Source organism: Equus quagga, chromosome 1 (genome assembly GCF_021613505.1).
Source record: "Equus quagga isolate Etosha38 chromosome 1, UCLA_HA_Equagga_1.0, whole genome shotgun sequence".
Lineage (NCBI taxonomy): Eukaryota > Metazoa > Chordata > Mammalia > Perissodactyla > Equidae > Equus > Equus quagga.
The window spans coordinates 117,031,256-117,056,306 of NC_060267.1; the positions used below are offsets into that span (position 1 = coordinate 117,031,256).

At 50.2% G+C, this 25,051-nt stretch overlaps 1 long non-coding RNA gene across 1 annotated transcript; it reads right to left on the minus strand.

The window, feature by feature from the left end:
• Positions 1-229: 229 nt before the first annotated feature.
• On the minus strand, positions 230-23,203 carry LOC124228212 (uncharacterized). Its single transcript, XR_006885663.1, has 3 exons — positions 23,189-23,203; positions 21,569-21,646; positions 230-628 (listed from the first exon to the last, which is right to left on the minus strand). It is a non-coding gene; the product is annotated as an uncharacterized LOC124228212 (long non-coding RNA).
• Between the last annotated feature and the right edge of the window lie 1,848 nt (positions 23,204-25,051).

The window sequence follows — 25,051 nt, forward strand, 5'->3', positions numbered from 1 at the left end:
ATATGGCACAATCCCATCATTCCAGAAGGTTCCCTCATGCCCCTTCTGAGTTACTATCACCTCCAGAGAAAGTACTGTTCTGATTTCTATCCCCATAGACTGGTTTTGCCCATTCTTGAACTTGATAAATGGCATCATACAATGTGTGCTATTTTGTATCTGGCTTCTTTCACTCAGTAATATTTTTGAGACTGACTTGTGTATACTGCTTGAAACAGTAGTTGATTCATTTTTCACTGCTGGGTAGTATTCCATCCCCTGAATATCCTTCACTTTGTTGATTCATTCTGTTGATAGAGATTTGGGTGGTTTCCAGTTTTTAAGGCCAAGTGCTTTTAACACAAATATTTTGCTGCAGATTGATGAAGGCAGCTGGATTACTTGCCATGGCAGGGAGGGCGCTTCCAAGAAAAAAGCACGTGGTTTCAGAGGTCAAGGCTTGGAGCAGTCAAGCTAAGAAAAACCGGAAGCTGGGCTGGAGCCTCGTACCCTCAGATTTCTGCAGGGCTCGCTCGCTGGCTTCCCTCCTTCAGGTCTCTGTGCAAATGTCGTCGTGGAGGCCACCTTCTTAAAAAGGTTAAAGGACAACACACAGATGCAATCAGCAACATCCAGACTGTGGGAAATTCTGTAAGACAAATGGTCCGGTCATTTCAACAAAAATCTGCGAGAAATAAAGAATGGGAATGGATGGGGAACCTATAGACCAAACTCTTTTAGTTTGAATCAGAATCTAAATTAGGTTGATATCATGCAAGCAAGCAAAATATGTAAAACGATGGGAAGATGTGAATACTGATGGACTATCAGAGCGTGTTAAGAAATTCTCCTTGACATTTAAGTGCAAGAATGTCCTTGGGGTTATGTTTTATAAAAAGTCTTTCTCTTTAGACTTAAAATAGCTGACACCTCTCTGCCCTCACATTCTGTCCTTCTTACCCTGCCTGACCTTACCCTGTTACTCACTAGCACTGATCTCTCCCTGACATTGTTCCTTTTTGATTTTTGAACAGAAGCTTCCTGAAGGCAGGGACTTTGTCTTATTCACAGCAGTTCATTCCATAGCCTTGAACAGCACTTGGCACACACAAGGTGCTCAATAAATATGTGTTAAGTGAATGCATGAGGTGTTTGAGCAAGGTTCCCCTGCAGATAAAATGTCAAAGAATTGAGGAACGGGGGGAAATGAGGAGGCCTGGGGACACAGTTTCTGAAGTCAGAGTTTCTTGCCGTGAGAAAGGCTGGCTGCAAAAGGGAGCCTTGCCAAAACTGTTTATGAGACTCTCATGTGCTTGAGCAGAGGGAAGACAAAAATCACCCCACAAAGGATCCCCAAACTTGAGCTGTGGGCTGCCGCATAGCAGGCTTGTTGTGTTTTCAGTAGCGGGGATCCACAGGGAGAGCGTGTGGTGGAGCATGGGCTGCAGCATCTGAAGACGTGCTCTGTTCTTATTTAATTCATCTTGGGCACGTCCCTTCACCCCTCTGAGCCTCAGTTTTGTCTATTGAAAAGGGGTTCAGTCATACAAGGACCACACAGGGTCTTTGAGAAAAACAGAGTATTCATGTGGGGTGGGGCCTAAGGACCTTCATTTTATAAGCCCTGCCCCCAGTAATTCTGAGCAGCTGTCCCTGGGACCACCCTTTGAGAAACACCACTGATCCAATTCACCTCATACGCAGAGGGGACGATGCTAAAGTTGTGCCCAAAACAAATTGCTAATAGTCAAAACTGCCTTTGAAAATCCTTTGAGAAGGGACCTCATTAGAGAGGACAGCCCTGTCTCCATGAGTGGGACAATTTGCTGTGTCCTCAGGAGCCCCAGATGAAGGAGGTGGACACCAGGCTCACCCTCAGTATGGGGGAGGCTCTCGCTGAGGGAGGGGTGGAGGATCTGGGAGCACGTAGTGACTGGCATGGCCAGGATTTGAACCCAGGGCACCTGGTCCCAGAGGCTGGGGTCCTTAACCACTCTGCTACACAGCCCCTAGGGCAAGAGGACCTCCAGCATCCTCAATTGACAGAGCCGTGTCTGGGTTAAAGGGGTGTTAGCAACATCAGTCTGGACTCAGCACGCAAGCTGAATTGAAGATGGGAAGACGGGAGATGTGGACACAGCAGAGATGACCACAGAAATATAGGTGGTGGGAGGTGTGGAGCCTTGGCCCAGCTTCCAGCTGTCACTGGTCCCACAGGGCAGAGCCAGGGCAGATCAGTCTTGGTTAGAAATTGCTCAGCCACCCATCCTTGGTCCAGCTGCTCATTAATCAGAGAGGCTGGCTGCTTTATTTTCTCTTGTTTGTTTCTTTTCTTTTCCTTCTTGATTGTGGGTGTGAAGAGGTGGTGGAATAGCCCAAAACAAGACCCAAGGATGAGTAAAGAGCCGGGATTACCCTCAACCTGAAAAGTCACCAGGGGCTGCCCCAGGTCAGGGGAGACTCGCCCGGACATGTCCACACATCCTTGCAGGCTTGGGAAGAGGTTGCAGGATTCCTGGTTTCCCTCCAGACTTTCCAACCACTTCCCCTCCTCCCTCTCTCTCCCTATTAAATTTAAGTCTCTTTCCGGAATATTCTAAGCCTTTTGAAAAGCAGCAATGCTCTCTGTTTCTGCTTTGGCTATTACCTCTGAGAAAGCAGGAGCAAATTGCCAAATAACTGCTCGTGGCTCTGAGCCTGGACTCTAGGCCTAGCCCTGGGATGAGCCACGGCCAATAGGAAGGACCCTCCCTCCTCAGACCACTGAGCTGCTTAGAGGCAGCCAGAAAAGCTTGCAGCGTCCTTTCTCTCATCTTTTCCCCCTTGCCCTGACCATCCCACTCCTCATCCTGCTGTCCTCTGTCAGCCCTCTCCCTGCATCTCAGTTCATTGGTTCAGTTAGCCTCTGTCGCAGACACTGACGGTGCCCTGCCTGTGTCCGCCTGCCCTCATTCCCGGGCAGGCAGAACTGACCGAATGGTTTCCTCCTGTCATCATAGCCTGAGGGCTTTCTCCAGCTGCCCAAGCCAGCTTCGCCCCTGGTACAGGACAGGCCGGAAATTGCAGAGTCTGAATGTCCCTAAGCGCCCAGCAGCCCTCGGCCAGTGCCTGGTGGGAGTTACTGGATAAACGCCGCAGGCGCCTTGCACCTCTATTGGGGTATCCTTGAGGTGTGTTCTATACCAGGTGCCTGGGTCCCGCACAGCACTCATGGGCACAGCCTGTATGGCTTCCTTCCCTTCCCCCTCTCACTTTCCCTCCCGACTGGGTGACCTCCCAAATTAACTACTTGCACTGACATCCTTGTTGGTGGGAACTCAACTTAGGACAGACTTTTGATGGCTAACTCACATTCATGGAATACCCACTACGTGTGGCCCTGTCTTAAGCAATGGAGGGATGACAGCCAACAGACAGGCCTGACCCCAAAATCATGGTGTGTAGTCTAGCAGATATGAGGGCCGCTGAAAGTATTACTGGATCTGCTAAGTCATTCAAGAAATATTTGCGTTCCTACCATGTGGCAAGCACTGTGCCAGGCTCTTATGATATGGGGATGGACCAATTAGACAAGGATGCTCCCTTCACTGGGGCATACGTGTTAGTGCAACAACTGAATGACAAAGGACACGTGTCGGTTGTAAGTGGTATGCTGAGTGTAATGTGCCGCTTTAAATCATGTGCTCAGGAAAGTGATGTTTAGGCTGAGCTGTGAATTACAAGAAGGAGCCAGATGGATAAGACAGAAGGGGATCACAGGTAGACGGGGAGGACAAGAACGAAAGCACAGAGATGGGAAACTGTGTCAGAGTGTTCATAACGAAGCGGCTTCCTGTAAGTGAGGTGGTGACTGAGGGTAGTGCCTGGTACACAGTGCAGACTTAGCCAGTGGACTAGGGGTCTGGGGATTAGGGCAGCCTATCCTTGAGGAAGTAAGGGGGGAACAAACCTGAAGGATCAGAAGGAGTAATAGAAGATTAGGAAGAGAAAGGGCCTTCCAGGCAGACAGAACATCATGTGCAAAGGTCCTGAGGCTGGAGAGAGCATGATGCATTCAGAATGGCTGAATAGGTCAGAGGTAGAGGGCTCAAGATGAGCCTGGAGGGGTAGTGTGATTGATTGATTCACTCTGCTCCCTGCCCGTCTAGGGATGAGGACACTCCCCCATTGACTTGAGACTTGGCCTTGCTTTAATCAGTGAAACATGAGCAACCATGACATAAGCAGAACCCTTTAATACGTTTGAGCAATTGGACTTGGCCTCTAGCATTCCCAGATGCAAGAGGCCATCAAGAGGTTATGTAGAAAGTCCTTCGACCTGCTCAGGTTGCTCTGCTGGGTTGGGAGGCCTCGTCTATGCAATTGTCCTGCAAAGGTGATATGGTGAAGATGGATGGGTGACTGATGGGAGGCTGAAAAGTTGCTTTTTTAGTAAGAGAGGAGCCAGGCTGTGGGGAACAAGCCTTCCTGTGACACTAATCCTGAGCTTGTCCTTTCTCATCGATCCCTGGGGGTTCCTAGGTACAAGGACTGGCTGTGTTTGTACACGCTTTAGGATGTTTGTTTAGTGGGAGGCTGGGTCAGACCCTCATTTCCAGGGTGGACACTTTGCGGGCAAAGATGTAAGGGTGGGCAGAAGTGAAGGTAAACACTCCGACAGAAATGTAGAGAAAAGCAGCCAAGCCAAGCCATACGAAACTCAAGAAATAAAATGTGAGGGCTTTCAACGCAACGGTGGAAGGCTAACCACCGTCTCGGCTCCTCCCGAAGGGCCTCCTGCCTCTTGGGCTGCAAGCTCCCAGCAGGATTGGTGGCCCTGGAATGGGAGAGCCTGTTCTCCAAGGCAGAACAAGAATCCTCAGTGTGGGAAGGAGCCAAGAGAAAAGAGAGCGGGCAGCTTAGGAGTGATCAGATGGGTAACCGTCTGAGAGAAGCCATTTAAGACCAACACCAACAAATTCAACCTCCGTCTGGGGGCGGCGGCTGGGTGGGGATGGGGGAGCAGCGGTGATGTATTCATAAGCCAGGCTCCTAGGAGGAGATTGCGGGAAAAGTCACAGCCCTTCCCTCATCAGCTCTTGGAACAGCTAGATTTCCTTCATCAGCTTAGAAAAATGCTTCTAGAATCAACTGATAGCAATGGAAATCGAAGAGGCATCCAGTTTTTGTCGAAATCCTGCTTTCCTTGCAGCCCTGAGCGTGGGGTCTAGAGCTGATTTATGGAGATCATGGATCCCAGTGTGAAGTCACACTTGGCCTTTTGCAGCCAAGACAGAGAGAGAGAAAGGATGAAGCGGGTGGAGGATGCGATCTCTGTACTCACTTGGGATGGAAAAGCTCCTTCTTCTACCAACATACGTAAGCACAGAAGTCCTCCTAAGGGAGGTATTGAGGCCTGACTCCCACCTGGAGAAGGTTCTGATTCTTCTCCTGCTGCCATTTAGGACCAGAGCGTGTTTTCACCCCCAAAGACTGGGTCCCTGTTTTTCATCTTCCAAGCAGCCTCCAACTCACCTTGCTAACCTTACTCTTGCACCGTTCTCTGTCTTGACCTTACAATTAGAGAATCTTTAGGCACAGATGCTCAGTGCCTCAGGTAAGCTGCATGGTCTCATGTACTCAGCGTGGCAGAGGTTCAGAGCATTAATCAGTCACTCCTTTTATTCATGCAATAGATATTTATCATCTACGTGCCAGTCACTGGAGCTGCAGAAGTGAATGCATAGTCCACGAGGCGGGAACAATGCTTCCCCATGTTGTCGATGCCACAGCACATAGTGGAAATGATCGTTTCATATGACATAACTCTGAGATGCTATCATGCTTCCCTTTCTGGACTTTACCAAAGACCCTCCTCTCCTATCCTTGTTTGGAAGGGATCATAGCCCCAAAAGAAGGTACAGGGGCTATTAATATGCTAGAAAGTGCAAAGGTTGTGAAATATGTATAGTGAAATATTTGAAATAATCTGAATGCCCATTTTAACAGAAGCAGATCCTGAGACGAGTATTGTAGTGCAATTCTTTTTTTGTGTGAGGTGGGTGGTGGACAACCCTGGAAGGGAATGGGGAAGTGACACAGAGAAGAGCAGGCAGCCGATAAAAGCTGTGTTATGAAGCCAAGTGCCAGTGTGGGCACCTGGAGCTTATCTCCATGGGGAAAACTCTGGGACCCAGTGTGGAGCACACATCTCAGAGCTGTCCTACCAGTGGGCAAGGGAGCTGGGGTCTTTGTACATCACCTCCAAGTCTTTGGCCTAGAGCTTTCCTGACAGCTGTTAGTTCTCCAGCGATTTCTCCTGCTGCATTCATAGGCAGTGTGGCATTCTGTGGTTCTGGAACAAGACTTCAAACCCGGAAATGCAAATTTCCAACAGTGCCATTTGGCTGGAGCACACGGAAATGTTAGGGACATGGGTGGGGCACTGGCAGAGGCTCCCAGACCCATAAAGAAGGGGTCAGTGAGATATTTTGCAACACGTGATTTCCAGCAAAGGGTAGTGTAGAACTACGTTCATCCACATAGAAGTGCTCAGCTATGTATCGTTAAGCGAGCGAAAGCAGCTCACAGAGCATCAAGCGGAATCAGACCGTTTGGATAGATTATTTTTCCGTGTGTAAATGTCTCACACGTACAGGAAGACGAGGCCAGGACTGCATTGAGGCAGAGAGGCACCCTGGCTTCGGGTGCAGAGTCTATTGGGGCATCAAAAAACTCGGTAATCACGATAAATAATATTTCCAAGCAGTTATCAAAATTAATGCAAAAAGTCCATGATGAACAAAATATCAAAATTTTAAATAAGGTCAGGATCTGACCCTGAATTTGCACAAATCAGCCTCATTCACCTGATCCTGTCAGATTCGGACTCACTTGAGGTGGACAGAGAGAGCTGGCAAGACGCCCTGCTCTCTCTCCTCCTCCGCCCTCTAACGTCTTGCTCTAACCTTCCATGGCCAGGGCTAGCCATCACTGATGGAGGAGCCTGAGAAGCCCAACCTGCAGGGGCAGCCTCGCCCCCTCCATCTGCTGCCCCCTCCCTATTTGCTCACCCCCAGGGACACAGCAGAAAAGGTAAAAAGCCAGGAAGGTATGTGAGGACTCAAAGGCCCGGGACAGCACGCTTCCCTCGGGAACCACAATAATTTGCAGGCCAAAAGAGCTCCTTCCAGAGCAGGCCAACAAAAACCCTAGCAACCGGGACTTTTGTCTTCCAGGCCTGGTCAGCAGTGGCCAGTGAACAGCACATGTTATTCCACAGTCCTCTGGGGTGATGACCTTGGGTCAGGCCGACCTGGCCGGGCTCCCGTTGGAGGACCAAGAGCGCAGAGCCGGACGCCAAGTAATCAAAGCCAGCGTGTTGAAACCAAGCCACTCTGACCCCTCTCTCTCAGACGATCCGGCCGGTGCCAGAGCTGTCCCTTTCCAGCTCCTTCAGGAGCCTGTGTGCTGTGAGCTTGCGCAGCCAGTTTCCTCCCAAGCGGAGTTCTGAATTAATCAGTGATCAAGGACCCCCTTTGTGCATCTTCCCTCCTGTAGCTCAGCGTCATGCTGACCACGGACACCCATGGAAAGGGGGAGATGGGCAAGTTCTGGGAGGTCTTTGCAGGGCAGTGAACCAAGAGACCCAAGTAGCCAGGTGAGGAGGAGCATAAACTGAAGGACAGAATGAAATTCTGTTTCTTTCAAAGATTCCATCGATCCTGAGCAGTGTTTTCCTGGGGGAATGTTGGCCCACACCGGTGCGAACAAAATAATATTTCCGTCTTGACTAAGTCATTTGGCTAAAGTATTAATTTCACAGCCAATGTTCAGACCGACACACACGGCCTTGAGTTTTCTTCCACGAAAAACTAAACACAGTGACTTGTTTTCGGGTCCCAGGCAACTGGCAATGGTGAGCTTTCTTTGTCCTATTGTTCACAGTGGCTTCCATTCCCCTCTACCTGATGCACCTGTAATGAATGGGGGGTGGGGGTGGTGGAAGGGGGGGCTCTCAAAGGCAGAACGGTAGACAAAGGGGGAGTGTGGCTGCAATATACTGCAATGAGTATCGGACCTTGTTGAAAACAGAACAAATCAGAGAGAGGCTGTCCCCCAGGATAACTGAACCATGACTCTGTGGTCTGGTGGGAGGAGAAGGCCCACAGATCTTCATCACACTTCAAGGCCTGGCACACTGGTGGCCATGGGTCAAGAGCATGGCCTCTGAGTTCGAATCCTGGCTTCACCACTTACCTGTGCTGTGTATCTGTAGACAGATCACTTAACGTCTCTGAGACTCAGTTTCCTCATCTATAAAATGAAATCTAATAGCACGTACCACCTAGCATTGCTGTTGTGGCAACTGAATGCAACCACGCCTTTGATCACAGAACCTGAGAAAGAGCGAGGGCTTCACAAATGCTATCTTCCATTATTACGAATGGCAAAGGCCAGTCTGGAAGCTCCACGTGAAACGTCTGCTCCAGTTTCTGCCGGGTTTCTCTGGCAAGCCCATAACTCTGGGTCTTGCTGAAGTGCTTGTAGTCAATGCTTACAAATTTGATATACGTGTGGCATGTCACAACCCAAGACGGATGGAGGGAGAGCAGAAGACAAATGACTCTTCATCAAATCCTGGCCTGCATTACTGCTCTTAACTCGGCTCAGCTCCCCTCCTTTCACTTATCCTATCCTACCCTCTCCACAACGCCAGTCCACAGAGGAAAGCACCAAATACTGTGTCTGGCACACAGTAGGTGTCGAATAATTGGCATCTATTTGTCTTTGGTTAGATTCTCCCAGAGGCAGAGCCTGAGACAAACTGTGAGTGCCCTACTTGATATTTAGGTGTTGAACTCAGAAGCAGAGAAGAGAAGGGAAGGGACGGTCCCTTAACGAGCAGGTCACTGCTGTGGGCAACTGGCCCAATCCCATGGTAACCTTTGCGGGGTGCTGTGGAACATGCCTCAGAGTTGTCTCACCCAAGAGGTGAGGAAGCTGGGGATGTAGCCACCAACTCCCATCAATCATTGGCTGAGGGCTGCTCCCAAGGGCATGCATGCAGGCCCAGGTGGCTCCTGCGGCCGGAGTCACTGTGGCTGTGGTAGGAAGCCAGCAGGTGTGGGAAAGCTTGGCCCAAGGAGACGTGGGCAGGGCACTGGCAGCCTCAGCTACACCGTCCTAGGACCCCTGAACTTTAGATAGCCCTTTGCATGGACTCAGGGTGTGTATTGCATGTTTGACAATTGCCCAGTTTGATGGGCTGATTTGGTGTCACTGTCATGCCCTGGTTGCGTGTGCCTTGGTCTGGGGGCATGTGATTTCTGCTACCCGGCACAGCTACCTAATAAAAATCAGCCTTGAATGGACTGTCTTTTCTTAAAGGGAGCTACAGAGGCCCTCTTTGAGAGATCCACAGAACAAGGCAACATTGGTGCCTGGGCTTTCTACATGAGAAGCACCGAGCGGAGACCAGCAGTTAATCTTAAGAGTTCACCAAGAACCACAGCTTTTGGTCAAAGTGACCTGATGGGGCTGGGCTGACAACCCGAGAGTAAACGAGTGAGGCCAAGTCAGCCGACATGGCGATGCCGTGACGGTGGTCTCCAAGCCCACGTTCCAGGCCCGTCTGGGTTTCCTGGGTTTTCTAACTTAACAATAGCTCTCCTTGGTTGAGCTGCTTTCCATGCCGGGCCCTGAGTTAAGCACTTCTCAGATTTATGATGTCAGATGGTGGCATCGCTGCTTTCAGGATGAAGAAATTCAGGCACAGAGAAAGAAGTAACTTGCCCAAGGTCATAGAATAAATAAGTGACAATACAGTTGAACCCAGGCCTCTCTAACTTCAGGACCCATCGTTTTAACCGCTGTACTATATTTTATTTGTTGTACAGGCTCTTTCTTTTTAACCCTGACCTGTTGTTCCCAGGAGTGTGGCGGCAAACTGGCTCGGGGAAGTGGGGGAGGGGAGGATGGAAGCGGAGACTGGCCCTGATTTGTAGCACCTGCCAATTTCTGGGGTGTAAATACTCCCACCATGGTCAATTTCAAGCTACCAAGGGTTTAACAACCAGTTTATGGAATTCCTGAATAGTTAACAAGTGGATCTCACAAGCCAGTTGGAACCAACTCCAGCACCCCACTGTTGATACCACACTCCCAGAGGTCTTAATTATCAAGATTTCCAGAGAATATTGTTGGAATAGCTCCTTGCCTAACCATTCCACTCCTTAAAACTTGCTCCGGAGCTCTGGGATTATAAATGAGATGCTGCATTCATTCATTCGTTCAAAAAATATGAAGTGTCGAAGGGGCACGAGGGGTCTATTGAGGCACAGTCTCGGTCTATCTGAGGTCGAGTTTCCCAGAAGCAGACCTGGAGCAAGGATTGGACGACTTCTTAGGAAGTGTCACTGAAAACTAATAGGGTGGCGGGGAAGTGAGATGGGCAGGGGAGCGGAGCAGCCAGGGTATGGTGTCAAGCCAAGCCCTCTGGAGGGTGCCTTTGACCCAGTCCTGTTGGGGGGCTCTGGAAAGAGAGCGGGGGACACTCAGAGGGTCTTGGTGAAGCCAGACAGGGCTGGAGTATTTAAACTTGCTACCCCACCCGTCAGTCATTGGTTAAGGGCTGTCCTGGGAACCACATATGTTTTCAGGCACTTCCAGCTCTCCGCTGGCACAGGTGAAGCTGGCTCCAGCAGCCCCGACAGAGAGGTGCAGGTGCAGCCTGCTGGGGTCAGAGGACGCTGGGGCTGATGCGTCTGAGGCTGGAAAGGGACCTGGGGGTTTAGGTGGCGAGCTCTGAGTCTGCTTTCATCCCACCAGGGTTTCCTGAGCAGCTGTTCTGTCCCAGGCCTTGTCCTAGGGTCAGAGGACAGCGGGTGAGCGCAGACAGCCGGGTCCCCATGCCCATAGAGCACGTAGTCTAGTGGGCGAGTCTGAGCACCCCAGACCACAAACAGAGCATTACAAATTGGGACAAATGGCATCAGGAAAAGTACTGGGTCACAGGAGAACGTGTAAGAAGACGGACGCTGGATCGGGGAGGGGGTGGTTGGGGAGGGCACCCCTCACAGTTTGACAGGGAAACCCCTGGCTTTCACCGAGGGTCTTGAGATAGCATGCAGGCCAACAGCTCGTCCTCCTTTGTCTTTGAGTTTGTTCAGGTAATAGAAGGCCTGGGCCAAAACACAACAGGTACCCAAACCACAGGTTACTCATCGTGATTAACAGCTCAAAGTACGTAAATCATCTACACTAAATTATGTTGTAATTATTCCCAACCCAAGCCCTCTAGTTACTCTCGTCATTTATAACTGCTCATTGTGCATGTATTCACAGAGATCTGGGACTTCCATACCTTTGACTGCTGTGAGGCCTACAGGCTCTAGAGTCAGAGTGTCTGGGTTCAAAACCGGCTGGATCACCTAAATAGCTGTGCATCTTTGGGCAAGTAGCTTAACCTCTCTGTGTTTCAGTGTTTTCATGTGTAGAGTAGGGGAAATAGTACCTACCTCACATGGGTTCTTTTGCGAAGAGTAAAAGCAAACAAGTTCATGTGTGCAAAGTGCTTAGCACAATCTCTGGGTACATCTATGCACTTCACAAAAGGCAGCTATTATTTACATTAGTGGATGTTATATTTGACATGAAAGGATGTCCTTGATACTTGTCGACGAAAATAATCCATAACCAATCTATAAATGAAAATTTGGGTGAGTTTATTCTGAGTTGAAATCTGAGGACCATAGCCCGGGGCCTTTCTTCCCGAAGAAAGAAAGGGCACCAAAGAAATGAGGTGTACAGAGTGGTTATATACCCGCAAAGAGGGTGCTTTACATATGATTGAAATGTCCCTCCCACAATAGTCACAAGATTGCCCTGTCAGCACAGCGCTTGATGGACACAGCAGGTAGTGGGTCTGCCATCTTGGTGGGCGTAGCAGGAGGCAAGTCTATTGTCTCGAGCTGGGCGGTCACAGGTGAGCGCAGCAATCAGTTTCTAGCCTAAGGAAAGATGCTTAATCCTTAAGAAGACGCCAAAGTTGGGAGGGGGAGGGAGGTTGCACCTTTATCTCAAGGGCCTTTGCTCTTGCCATAGGGAATCTCTAAAGCAGATACACAATGCATGCTCAACGGCTCGGTCAGGCCCTTTTGGAAAGACAAGGTCAGGCCGAATTAGGTTTATACCACATGGCTTCCTCATATTCTCCAATATATCCTATTGCTTGCCAGTTTTATTTGTCATACTGAAGTGAAAAAGTGGGTTTATGCATAAAATAGTTTGAATAAATGTTCTCAAACTTTGATCTCAGAGCTCTTTATACCCTTAAAACTACAGGACTCCAAAGACATTTTTTTTAATGTGAGTTTAAAATATTTATTAATTCATTCAAATAACAATAAACCTAGTATATGTTAACACACTGTCTGAGTCAGTTTGGGCAGCTATAATGAAGTATCACAGACTAAGTGGCTTATAAACGGCAGAAATTTATTTGTCACGGTTCTGGAGTCTGCAAGTCTGAGATCATGGTGCCTGCGTGGTTGGATTCTGATGAGGCCGGCTTCTAGGTTGCAGACTGCAGCCTTCTCATTGTATCCTCACATGCTAGAAAGAGGGCTAGCGAGAGCTCTGGGGGCCGGTTATAACGACACTAATCCCATTTGTGAGGGCTCCACCCTCAAGAGCTAATCACCTCCCAGAGGCCTCTCTCTTCATAGGATAAACAATTAGGATTTCAACATAGGAATTTTGGGAGGACACAAACATTCAGTCCATAACACATATCTATCATATTTTTATGAAAACTAACTATATTTCTAAGGCAAAAAATAGATATATTGTTTTATACTTTTGCAAATCTTTTCAATGCCTGTCTTAATCGAAAATAGCTAGATTCTCTTATCTGTTCTGCATTACACCTATTGGGATGTGTTGTTTGGGTTGAAGTATTTGAAGAACATAGAAGATACTGCGTGCCTCCAGCCAGCTCTCCAGGCCATCTGAGATGGTGATTGGAATGGGGGTGCCCTCCTCTAAGGGGAGGATATAAGCCCTGGTTGTACCATATAGGCAGCACACCAGAGCCATAACCTGGGGCGTACAGAGCCATCAGACCCTCCTTTCCCATCCTGTCTCCTCCAGGAGAAGAGGAAGAACCACATTTCAGTGACAGTGTTCTGCTCTGGTTTGGCCTTAACTATCTGTCAGGTCTCCTCGCCCCCACCCCACCCCACTAGCTGCTGCTGTTAGTTGGAAACCAGGGGCCGGAAGCAGAGCATGGGCTGAGGAAATAATTCTGGAGGACTCAGCCGACGGCTATTGGAGCCCATTCCAGGCTAGCACACAGGAGCCCTTTTGTACCTTGTCTGCATCTTCACCTGTTCTCTGAGACTTGTAGACACTTAAGCATTGATCAACAGACCCATTAAAGTGCCTCAAAGTGTGTGGAGTTGTGGGGGCAAAGTCTGTGAAGGGACTATGTGGTGGCTTCATTGGGTGGGCCTCCCTCAGGCTTGGCACAGGCCTTTGAGCTCCACCATTCCTTGCAGAGGTGAGGAGATGTGTCCTCAACCCAAGGGACCCCCAGGACAATCTGAGAGACGGCAGGTCTTCCTTCTACCTGATCACTTCCTCTACCATGAATGTTGCTTGCTTTCTGATTCCCCTGTCAGTCATTTCTTCCCTCCTCCCAGCCTACTTCCTCTTCTGAGAGAGCTTGTTCCCAGAGCCCCTACTGAGGGGTCCATGGTCCTTGACTCCTGCCCCCCCATCTATAGCTTATTGACCTCCTGACCCAAGCAGGGCCAATCGGAGTTCCCTCCTGGTTACCTGGTGTTAGAGCTTGGACTTGAATCAAGCAGCTACATGCACTAAACTTTCAAGGAGCGTGGACTTGAGGTGGGATCGCCCATGTTGGAGCAGCCACGGCTGTGGTCTGAATGTTTGTTTCCCCCCAGATTCATGTGCTGAAACCCAACCCCCGAGGTGATGGTATCCGGAGGAGGTGGGGTCTCTGGGAAGTGATTAGGTTGCGAGGTGGAGCCCTCCTGAGTGGGATTAGTGCTTTTATAAGGGAGGCCCCAGAGAGATGCTTGCTGTTTCTGCCATGTGGGGATGTAGCGAGAAGCTGGCATCCTGCTACCCGGAAGAGAGTCTTTACCAGAACTCACCTTGCCGGCACCCTGACCTTGGACTTCCAGCCTCCAGAACTGTGAGCAATATACTTGTGTTGTTGAGAAGCTCCCCAGTCTGCAGTACATTGTTAGAGCAGCCCGAGTGGACTAGGCCAGCCATCCTGGGCAGCCATTTGGGGGCCCCATGTTCTGATGTAGAGAGAGCTGGAGAGCTTGTCTGCAGCAAACCGCAGGAGAATGCAGCAGAGAAAGAGAAAAGCCTTCCCCTAGGACCCAGAGACAAAGAGCATAAAGAGTGAGTCTGATTCCTGCCAGCTTTCCAATTCCCGGGACCAAGGTCTTGTGAAGAATTTCTAGTTTTAAGTGAGAGGGGACCTGAACGAGTTCTTGCCCTCGAGGCCCACCAGATACCCTCACTCCTCACAGTGGCTTTCCCTTTATTTACGTTAGCTCCAGTGCGTTTGTTTTTGCCAAGCAAATGATCCCTGATGAAGGCAGCCCTTCTGGCAGAGGAACGGCCTGGCCTGACGCTCTCCTGAGTTATCAAACACCAGCTGGGCCCAGATCTGTGCGAGCACCAGGATATGACACAAGACCACAGGACGGACGCAGTCCTGTCAGCGGGGCGGAGGCACAGGGAGGGTGCTTCATGGGGGGGGGGGGGGGGGGGGGGGGGGGGGAGTGCTAAGAGAAGCACAGCCCGGAAGGGGAGTGAGCAGGGCGCATTTGAGAAGTGGGTTGTTGGTATTGCGCACCGGCCAGAACCGGAAGCGTGAAGCAGACATTTCCTGGGTCAAGGTCAGAACGCTGGGATTTAAGTTGAGGTTCTGCCAGGCACTAACCGGCTGGCTCTAGACACCTTTCTTAGACTCTAGAGACCTCCAGCTTGTAAGCTGTGACATAAGGATGGCGACTCTCTGAGGAGCCTTGACTAAGAAGTTTCGCGGTGCATAGGAAGTGCCCAGTACCCGTCAGCTGTGACTTGTTACTGCGCTCAGGGAGGGGACTGCAGAGCCCGAGTGTTAGCAGGGCCATCCCACCGAAAGCTTGATAGACCCAGCAAAGGGGTTTGGGTTTTATCTGGAAAAACTAGGGGAAACAGGGAGAATTTGAAGCAAGTAAATGCTCTGATCAGATTAACGAAAGGATTTCAACTGGGGCGGCTCAGTACCCTTCCCCACCCCCAACCCAGGGGACACTGGGCAATGTCTGAAGACACTGTTGGTTGTTAGAACTGGGGTGGGGATGCTACTGGCATCCAGTGGGTAGAGGCCAGGGATGCTGCTGAACACCCTACAGTGCACAGGACAGCCCTACAACGAAGAGTTATCTGCCTAAAATGACAATAGCATCAAGGGTCAGAAAGCCTAGATTAACGTACGTATTGTAAAGAAGAGAAATTAGTCACTTCCACCTCCAGGTCTTGGTTCCCATCCATCACAAGATGGACTTGAAGGACTTGGGAGGGCTGAGTGATTTGTTCCCTCCACACCTGCCCTTCTAGGACTCTGCATATTCTCCCACTGCTGTTGACCTGCGGCCTGGACCCTTCTGACACGAGCTGTGTGGCCCTGAGCCTGGGCCCTCTGAGCCTCTCATTACAGATAATCCTGATGGAGCCACAGAGTTTATGAAGAATGGACAGCTCGGGATCCAGGCAGCCCATGGGATCAAATCCTGACGCCACCCCTTGCCAGCTATGAGACCCAGAGCAATTCTCTTTGCCTCTCTGAACCTCAGTTTCTCCATCCGTAGAATGGGACTGATAATAATGCCTCCCTCAACGCACAGGTGTGAGGGTTTGAAAAGCCTTTGGCCCAGCACCTGGCCCATCACAGGTGCTCCATCAACACCAGCCATGGGAGGCACTGACTGCCCCCTCAAGGTGTGAGATTAATAAACACAAGGGGAATTTGTGAGAAATGCCTCCAGAAACGTTCAGACAGACTCTCTCCGGAGGCCGGTGACAACGCCCATCAGTCAGAGCGGACTCAGGGAGCACACGCTCCTTGGGAGACTTGCTGGTGATCCGGAAAGGAGGGCAGGAAAGGAGGAGGCAGTCCTCACCGTAGTGCAGCTCACAGACTCGGCTCCGCAGGGGCTGCGGAGACAATGGCCGACTGCGAGGTTCATTGTGGGTTAATTAATGACCCAACCGAATGGTACCAGAGACGTGAGAACAAGAAATGCTTTCCTCTGAGAGGCAGGACTGCAGACCCGGGAGCCCGAGTGCCGGGTTCAAATTCCAGTTTGGCAAAGAACTAGCTGTGGGAACTTAGGCAAGTTACTTTAACCTCTCTGTGCCTCAGTTTCCCCATCTCTACATATAGAGATAATAGTAATACCTACCTTAAAGGGAAGCCTGAAAATTCAATATGTAAATAATATATATAAGCACAAACATCAGTGCCTGGCACAGAACAGGTGCTAGTGACATCCTAGCTTCTAGCTTCTGTTACCATTTTTACAATAAAAGCAAGCAATCTCAATCAGCCTTGGCATCAAGCTGTGTGGTCTGCAGACTAGCAGCATCAGCATCATCCAGAAGCTTGTTAGAAACGCAAATGCTCAGGCTTCACCCCAGACCCACCAAATCGGAAACTCTGCATCTACTGGTGGTGTGACCTCAGTTGGGAAAATTAAGCTGTCTAAGCTGGGGATTCCTTGCCTGCAAAGTGAGGATAATAATATCACCTACCCCTCCGCTGCTCTCAGCTCTCTAGGGGGAAATTGGCCTTCTGTCAGTTTCTAGACTGTGCCAAGCTCTTTTCTACCCCAGGGCCTTTGCACTAATTTTTCCTTCTTGGAATGCCTGTTCCTTGGCTCTCCCTATGACTAACTTGGCTATCTTTTAGGCTTCAGTTTAAATGTCACCTCCTCAGAGAGGCCTTCCCTCCCCACCTCCATCCCATCGCCCATTACTCCACATCTCTACACATTACATATTTCTTTCTTCATGCTAATCACATTCTACAATTATCTTATTTCTGAGTCTGCTTATTTGCTTCTTGTCTGATTTCCCTGTCAGTACATAAGTCCCAGAGGGCAGAGATTGAGGCTGTCTCTGGAAAATCTGGAAAAATGCCTGGCATAGGGTGGGTACTCCATAAACAGGTGCAGAAGGAATGAATATGTCATATGATGAATATAGAGTGCGTCAGAGGGCTGGGTACATGTTGAAGGCCCCACAATCAAAATAGTATTATAATATTATGATAATAGGATAGGCTACTCTGCAGCCCTGGCCTTCGTGTGCCATGGACCTGGCCTTCCCAAACGGCTCCTCGAGCCATGCAGAGGCTGACGGAGGTCTTTCCACCCACAGCTCCAGCCTCAGCCAGCTCCTCTTTGTCCCTCCTGCCCAATCCCATAAGAGGGCCGCCCTGGAGATACTGCCTCATTAAAATACGGAGGTAGCTGTCATGTTGCTCTCACGCAGCCCAAGCCAGCAAGCATTCCAAGTTGGGTTTTGCCGTTTTATACAGCACAACATACCTTTGTTACTTTCCAAACAGTAAACACCACCTGTAAAGTGCCTTTAATATTTAATGTAACTATAAATTGTTTTGAAAATAAATCCAGCCATGTGGAAAATCAGCAGAAGGGACAGGAAGCAAATGCAGGAGCCAGCTCCATGTGGGGCCGGGGCAGAGACTCCGGGGGCAATTCCATGACCCATGGGGTGGGGGGGTGCCCTGCTGGGCCTGCCGTGTGGACCTCCTCCCCTCCGTGCTGGACCGATTCGGAACTCATGACACACTTGGTTTTACAGAAGAGGTGGGGGTGAGTCTGTGGAGATCACCTTGGCCAGAAACATCCTGGGGATGCGCTGGCCAGCGGACATTAACCATGGCCCTTGGGGGTGAATGGGTGATGGGCCGTGAGCTTTTTTGACCAAACCAGCTTTTAAGCCACACTGCCAGGATCACAGGGGGTTGTGATCATGGCTGGTGCCCAGTCACTTTAATTTGCTCACCACGTCCTGTGTTTTCTCCTTCATGTCTCTCTCTATCCCCTCTCACACACTGGTATAGGGCCTCAGAAAAGCGACTGTTTTTTGGTCTTACTGCCCACATATGTAAAATTAGGTTGCTAACACCATTGACCTCATTGCATTCCTGCAGATTTGCATAGGTGAGGGTGTGAAGTGGTTACGTACAAACGCAACATACAGAGGCTTCCTGCGAGTCGGCTGCTGCTGCCGACAGGCACCAGGCATCATAGGCACCGTCCGCTGGCTCCACAGTGCCCTCTCACTGCCGTGCCAGCTGCCCTGGCCTCCACGTACCTGGCGTGGTCCCTGCTCCCTCCCACCACCAGGCCATGGCACGTGGCACCAGCTGGGGCCTCTGCCCGTAGCACATGTCCTTACCCTATTTGCCTGGTTCACTCCTGCTTCTCTCTCAGCTACCAGCTCAATCGACTGAAATGTTGAACTTTTGGGGAAGTGCATCTTGCTTCTCTTGGTGTCACAGATGCTAACTAAATCTCTGGGGCCAGAGGGTGAGAATTCTCAGATAGTCCGCATCAGGTCATCTCCCCGCATGTGATGGGGCCAGAGGACCAGGATCAAAAGCCCTATGCTGGGTGCAGAAGGGCTGAGCTGTGCCCCAGGAGAAGGGAGCCGCTGTTTCTGGCAGACAAAACTGTCATTGTCCATTACAATGAGATGTGTGTCTTAGGACAGTCACCCAAGAAGCCACGTGACAACCAACTGCGGTGGGTGACCAGTCAGGCAGCTATTGCTTCGGTGGAGGCTGGGATGAGGGCTGATGATGTGGGTAACTGAGAGAGAGACAGAGAAGAGAACTCTGAGGCTCTAACGTGGATAAGAGAGTGTGTGGTGGTATCTGGAAGGGTGAATGTGACCTCATGAGATGTAACCCAAAGATGTAGGGATCTGAGACAATGGTACCCAGCTCAGACAGGAGGGAGACTGCTCTGGGGGTAAAAAGGAAGCCCAAAATTTCTCAGTTTGCACCATTTAAGTAGATATATAAATACAATGCTGGTACTAACTCTAATTAGTAAAGAGCTATTAACGCCACCCTATTCATTGCTTGACCCTTCCAGCCAAATTCAAAGTGAACGTTCATTATGTCTTCCTGCTTTCTTGATCTTCCTGAGCACAGCGAGGGCTCCTGTGTAAGTCCCTCTGAAGGTCTGTCCCCTTGGTTCCCCACTCTCCCGATGTCCATGCACCTCTGTACGAGAAGGTTCGGTCCCTCACCGAGCGATTTCATAATAGCCACGGAGTTATGTGAGTGGCCTGGGAATCCAAATGGACTCGTGAGCGGGAAGACGCTCTCTGCTCTGCTTGTCGTTGTGCCCCTAGGCATCTCAAAATAGCATGCTCCCAACAGACTTCTAGGTTTTCCTTCCCAAACATAATCTTCTCGTCTCAGTGAGTGGCACCACCATCCGCCAAGATCCTCAAGCCCAAAGCCTAGAACTCGAATTCTGTCTTTCCCTTTCTCCCTTGTCCAATCTACCAATAAATCTTGTTGGCAACACCTAAAATATGTCCCTGTCATCTCCCCCTCTAGTCCAGAGGTTGGTAAACTTTTCCTGTAAAGGACCAGAGATTAAATATTTTCAGCCTTGCAGGCCATGACAATCTCCGTTACCGTCACTCAACTTGCCTTCAGTGCCAAAGCAGCCACGGACAATGTGTAAACACGGGTGTGTCTATGGTCCAATAAAACTTTATTTACAAAATCAGGAGGCCACAGACCATAGTTTGCTGACCGCTATTCAAACCTAGTCCGCCACTATGTCTGGACCAATGCGAAGCCTTTAGACTGGTCTGCCTGCTTCCCTCTTGCCACCTCTGCCATGGACAATCCCAAGTGATCTGTGAGAAAGTAGTCAGACGGCATCTCTCGGTGACTTATAGTGGGCTCCCTGTTGCCCTTAAATGAAAACCCAAAATCTTTCCCTCTGATCTCTTTGCCCTCCATGTAGGCTCCTGCCTCCTCTCTGACCTCACCTCCTACCCTGGCTCTTTGTCCACCGTGCTCCACATTCACTGGTTTCCTGTCTGCTCTGCTCCCTTCACTATTCTGCTGGAACATTCTTCCCCTCCGTCTCCCCACATCTGCATCCTTTGCACCATTCAACTTCTACTCAAATACCACTTCCCCAAGGAGAATCCTCTGCCGGCTAACCATGCTGCCCACCCCATCTTCATTACCCCTTTGAAACGGTCTTATTTGCTGATTGGTTCATGGTTTGTCTTCCCGATCTGACACGTAAGCTCCACGAGAGCAGCGACCTCCTCTGTCTGCTCAGCACTAATATCAGCGCACGGCACATCGTAAGTCTGCAAATATTTGCCCACTGAACGAAGAGAGGCTACCGATTTGTATTTCCAGGCAACACCTGTTCCAACGTCTGCTCACCTCAGATTTCCTCAGCGTTTACCAAGCCCTTCTGACACTGGCTCAGGAAGGCTCACCCAATAGCTCATTCGGTGCAGGGGATAAAGCCAGAAAAAAATGCTGCTCATCTGAATCACTGTGCTTGTCCAGGGACCCCGTGCAAACTTCTTTGTCATCCCAAGGCCAAGCTGGGAGAAAGGCTGCTCTCCTGACAGCTGGAGCCCACCCGGGGGCCTCTTCACCAGCAGCTGTGATGTTGTGGAAGGGGAGAGGGGATGCGTGGTCCCACGGAAGCTCTGGGTCAGGAATCCTGCCTTCTGCTCCTGGCGCTCCCTGATGTGTGATGACGTGAGTTTACTCAAGCTGAATTTCCTCGGTTCGGAAGAGTTCGCTCTCAGGCCCTCTCATTTCTCTCTTTCTCCCACCACCTCCCACCGACTCCTTTTTTCATCAGGATGCTGGTTGCCACCAAATATCCTTTCTTCCTTGGTCGTAGAACTCCGATTTTATTTGAGGTGGCAAAGAAATCAGGAAAAAGATGACATTCGCCAGCCTCTGTTGCAGTTGGGGTGGCCACATGACTGTGTGCTGGCTGATGAGATATAAACTGAAGCGTTGATGGAACTTCTGGGAAGGACCATGAAACGGTGCTGACTCAGCTCGTGTCTTAGCTCGGGCTGCCACAACCAGATAATGTAGCCTGGGTGGCTTAAACAACAGACATTTATTTTCTTATAGTTTGGAGGCTGGAAGTCCAAGATCAAGGTGCCAGCCAGTTCAGTTCCCTGCTGATGACTCTCCACCTGGCTTGCAGCCGCTGCCTTCTCACTGTGTCTACACATGGTAGAGAGAGAGAAAGAGATCTCTTCCTCTCTTCCTTTTCTTATAAGGCCACCAATCCTATCAGATTAGGACCCCACTCTTACGACCTCATTTAACCTTAATTACCTCCTAAAAGCCCTATATCCAAATAGAGACACACTGGGGATTGAGGCTTCACCATGAGTTTAGGGGGGACACAATTCAATCCATAGCAGCTAGGCATTACCTTATTTGGTTCTTCCCTTCCTTCCTCCTTCCTCTTACCTGGAATGCAGATAGGATGGCTGGAGCTTCAGCAGCTATCTTGGGCCTTGTGGTGACCTTGAGAATACATGCCGGGTGCTGAGGATGGAAGTGCAAAAAGATGGAAAGAACCTAGGTTGAGTTGTGGAGCTACCATATCATCACTGGAATGATGTTAGGGTTTGCTTTATGTTAGAGCACTGGTTCTCAACTGCAGCTACACATCGGAATAACCTGGGGGGCTTTGAAAAATACTGGTGCTTGGGTGTCACCTCCCAGAGATGCTGACGTAGTTGGTCTTTTAGGGTGAAGCCTAGGCATCATGATTTTTTTAACATTCATCCGGTGATTCTGACGTGTTAAGGTTGAGAACACTGTGTTAAAGAATAAACTCTTTCGTAAGAGAATAAACTATATTTTAAACGATGGTATTTTAATTTTGTTATATCACATTAACACAATTCCTAACAATCAGAAATCTAAATCTGGGAGATGAGTCACTTCCATCTTCTAAGATTTTCAGAGCAAGAACCACCCAACTCTGGCGGGAGCCCTGGTCACCTCCTCCCACGTTCAAGAGGGTGTGCGGTAAATCTCAGTGCAAGCTGAATGGTGGCAGAGCTGTGAAATATTAACCACAATTTTCTGTCCCTTTACCCACATGAATAAAACAGCGTGTGTCACTAAAAATAAACTTCAGGGTTGAAATAAGCATTCAAATTAAAAATAGATGCAGCACTTTCGTCAATATATGTTTCTGAAAGTGGAATCCATGGGTAAGGATCATTGGAGGCCAGTGAACTCTCCCTTCCTGTGGCCCAAATGCCTCTCCCTGTCCCCATCCCAAGTGAGAAGAGATGAAGGGGAGGAGCTCTGCCAGCAGAGGAGAGTTGGTTTCAAATAAGCAGCTGCCTGGGTTCAAATCCCAGGTGTACTACTCTGAAGCTGTGCACTCTTGGGCAGGTCATTTAACCTCTCTGTGCTTCAGATGCCCTTTGTGCAAAATGGGGTCCATGGTTCCACTCAGGACCAAGGATTGGGGTGAGGATTAAACAACAGGATAGGAAAAAGCACTTTGCATTCTGCCCGACAGGTAGTAACTGTTGGGTAACTGTCAGCTGTCACTCGTAGGCGTGGCCAGGTGTTCTTCTTGGACTGTGTGTCCTTCCTGTGAACAGGGACGCTCTTCCCCTCTGTTTCTGGAAAACACCACCAAAAAGAGGGCTGCTTTTATGAATAGGGTGCTAAATGAGCAAACACATGTCTGGAAATAAAGTAATTCATCCCTAGGGAGATACCGTCTCCCAGGTTCAGGGGTTAATGGGCTCAGAGGATTCCTAACAAACCAGTGCCCGAGACAAATTGGCTGAGCAGCTATTGCTGCTCAGACGGCTCTTCCGCTGTGTCCCATTTATTAGCACGGTTGCCCGAGAAACAAAAGGCGAGCCCCCCCCTCAAAGATAACGGAAATCAAGCGCAAGGGGCACAACAGCCTGAAAGTTTGAGCTGGTGACAGGGAGGCTGCCAATCTCCAAAAGCTGAACTCGGAGGAGGCTGGCCCCCAGCCAGCGGCTGCCGGTGTGCGCGCTCTTTGGTGGATCTGGGAGCTGCCAAGAGCGGGGCCCCCGGAAAAGCACTTACAGATGAGAGGGAAACACATGGTGAGCCTGACCCTCTGCAGTCGTAAAGTGCACGGTGGAGGGAGACGAGAGGAAACAAACGATTCTCTTTGGGACCGTCCATCTGGAAGTGTGTGGCCAGGAGCGTTAGTACAAATAAATGCATCCAGCTCAGCAACGTCTGGGAGTCATTGGATGTTTTCATCCTCCTGGAACCTGCAGGAGAGCTCCTTACACAAACACGGGTCCCCAAAGCGGCAACAGACCCCCCGGGGCAGGCAGGCTGGCTCTGCTCTTCCCCGCCTGTGGATTGGTTCAGCCCATTTTCTAGGGAATGCCAGGGCGTGGTGAGGGCTTAAGATTCTAGAAGCTTTTGAGGGGGGTGCGAGCCCGGGAGAGGACAAGAGTCCTTGCAGATCCATGGGAAATGTGACCAGATGGAAAGCAGGCCTCTGTGGGTAATTAGCTTCTCCAGGGTTTCTCAAAGTTGAGTCCTGGAACAATTTTTTTATCCTGGGGTGCTGGCCAAGCATACGGATTCCTGGGTCCTACTCTAGACCTCCAGGATTCGATTCTTCAGGACTCAGTGCAGAAATCTTGCATTTTAATACAGCTTCTTGAGAGATTCCCGTGCACCCTAGAGCAGCGCTTCCCAAGCTTGAGCATGGTCAGAATCACCCAGAGAGTTTGCCAGACGCAGACCGCAGGGCCCCACGTCGGCAACCTCCCCTGATTCCCTAAGTCTGGGGTGGCCCCTGCGGACTTGCATTTCTGACGATTTCCTTCAGAGGCTGCTGCTTATGGTCCAGGGCCCCCACTTTGAGAAGCCCTGCCTTCGAGTCGCAAACCACTGAACTACAGGGTCGGCACTCAGGCAAGCAAAGTCCCGTTTGTCCACAAACACATCTGGAGCCCCAGCTGGGGGCTGCACCTTCCGATCTTCAGGCATCACAGAGTCTGGGGGCCAAAACTTCACTCCCAGGCCCCCCAAGGAGCCTGAAGATGTCACTCGAGCTCATAGTGCCTGCAGGAGGCGTTTGTGGGGGGACTTGCCTCAGAGAAAGGAAGGGCCTAGACAGTGGTTCTCAGCTGCGTGAGATTTTAAAAACACTCCTGTGCCTGGTGAGGAGAGTAAACCAGTTAGTCTAGACTCTCTGGGGGTGGGACTCAGGCACATCAGGCTTTGTAAAGTTCCCCCGGGGAGTCCGAAGTGCAACCGGGGCAGAAAACTGCATACAAATGTTATCGACCCTGATTACCGTCAGACCCACCCAGGGAGGGGTGACAAGACACCACCACCGGGCCGCACCCCTCCCTCCAGATTCCCACTTCCTGATTTGGGGCACAGCCCGGGCATTGGCTGTAAAACAAAAGCCTGCAGGTGATTCCCAGGGCGAGGGGGGGTGGGGGCAGACCTGCTGGCCTGAGGTCTAGTGGAAAGGGACTCTCCGAAGGAGATTTTAGGAAGGGTTAAGGGGGCAGATGAGCCAGAGGTTGGGCCAGATTCATTTGGGTCACCACCATCAATGACAGTGGTGAAGCAAGCCACCACAACGTAATGCAGCTCTATGAAGTGTGATCAAAACAAATTTCTTGCCCTTCCCCCAGAGACAGCTGCAAACTGACTGTCTTCCTCGCTGGCCTGGGCAGACATTTGCTCAGGGTGGGGGATAGAAATGCTCTGCAGACTTCAGACCTGCCTCCCCTGGGAGACGCAGAGAGGAGTGCCCCTGCCAGATGTCAAGCCCCGTGCAACTGGCCTTCTACAGGGGCCAAGGAGGAAGCTCTGCTAGAAATACTGCCTCGCCTGGGTTATTTTTCTTTATTAAAATGCAGATTCCTGGGTGCTAGTTCAGCCTTTTAACCTTGGAGGTAGGACCCCGGA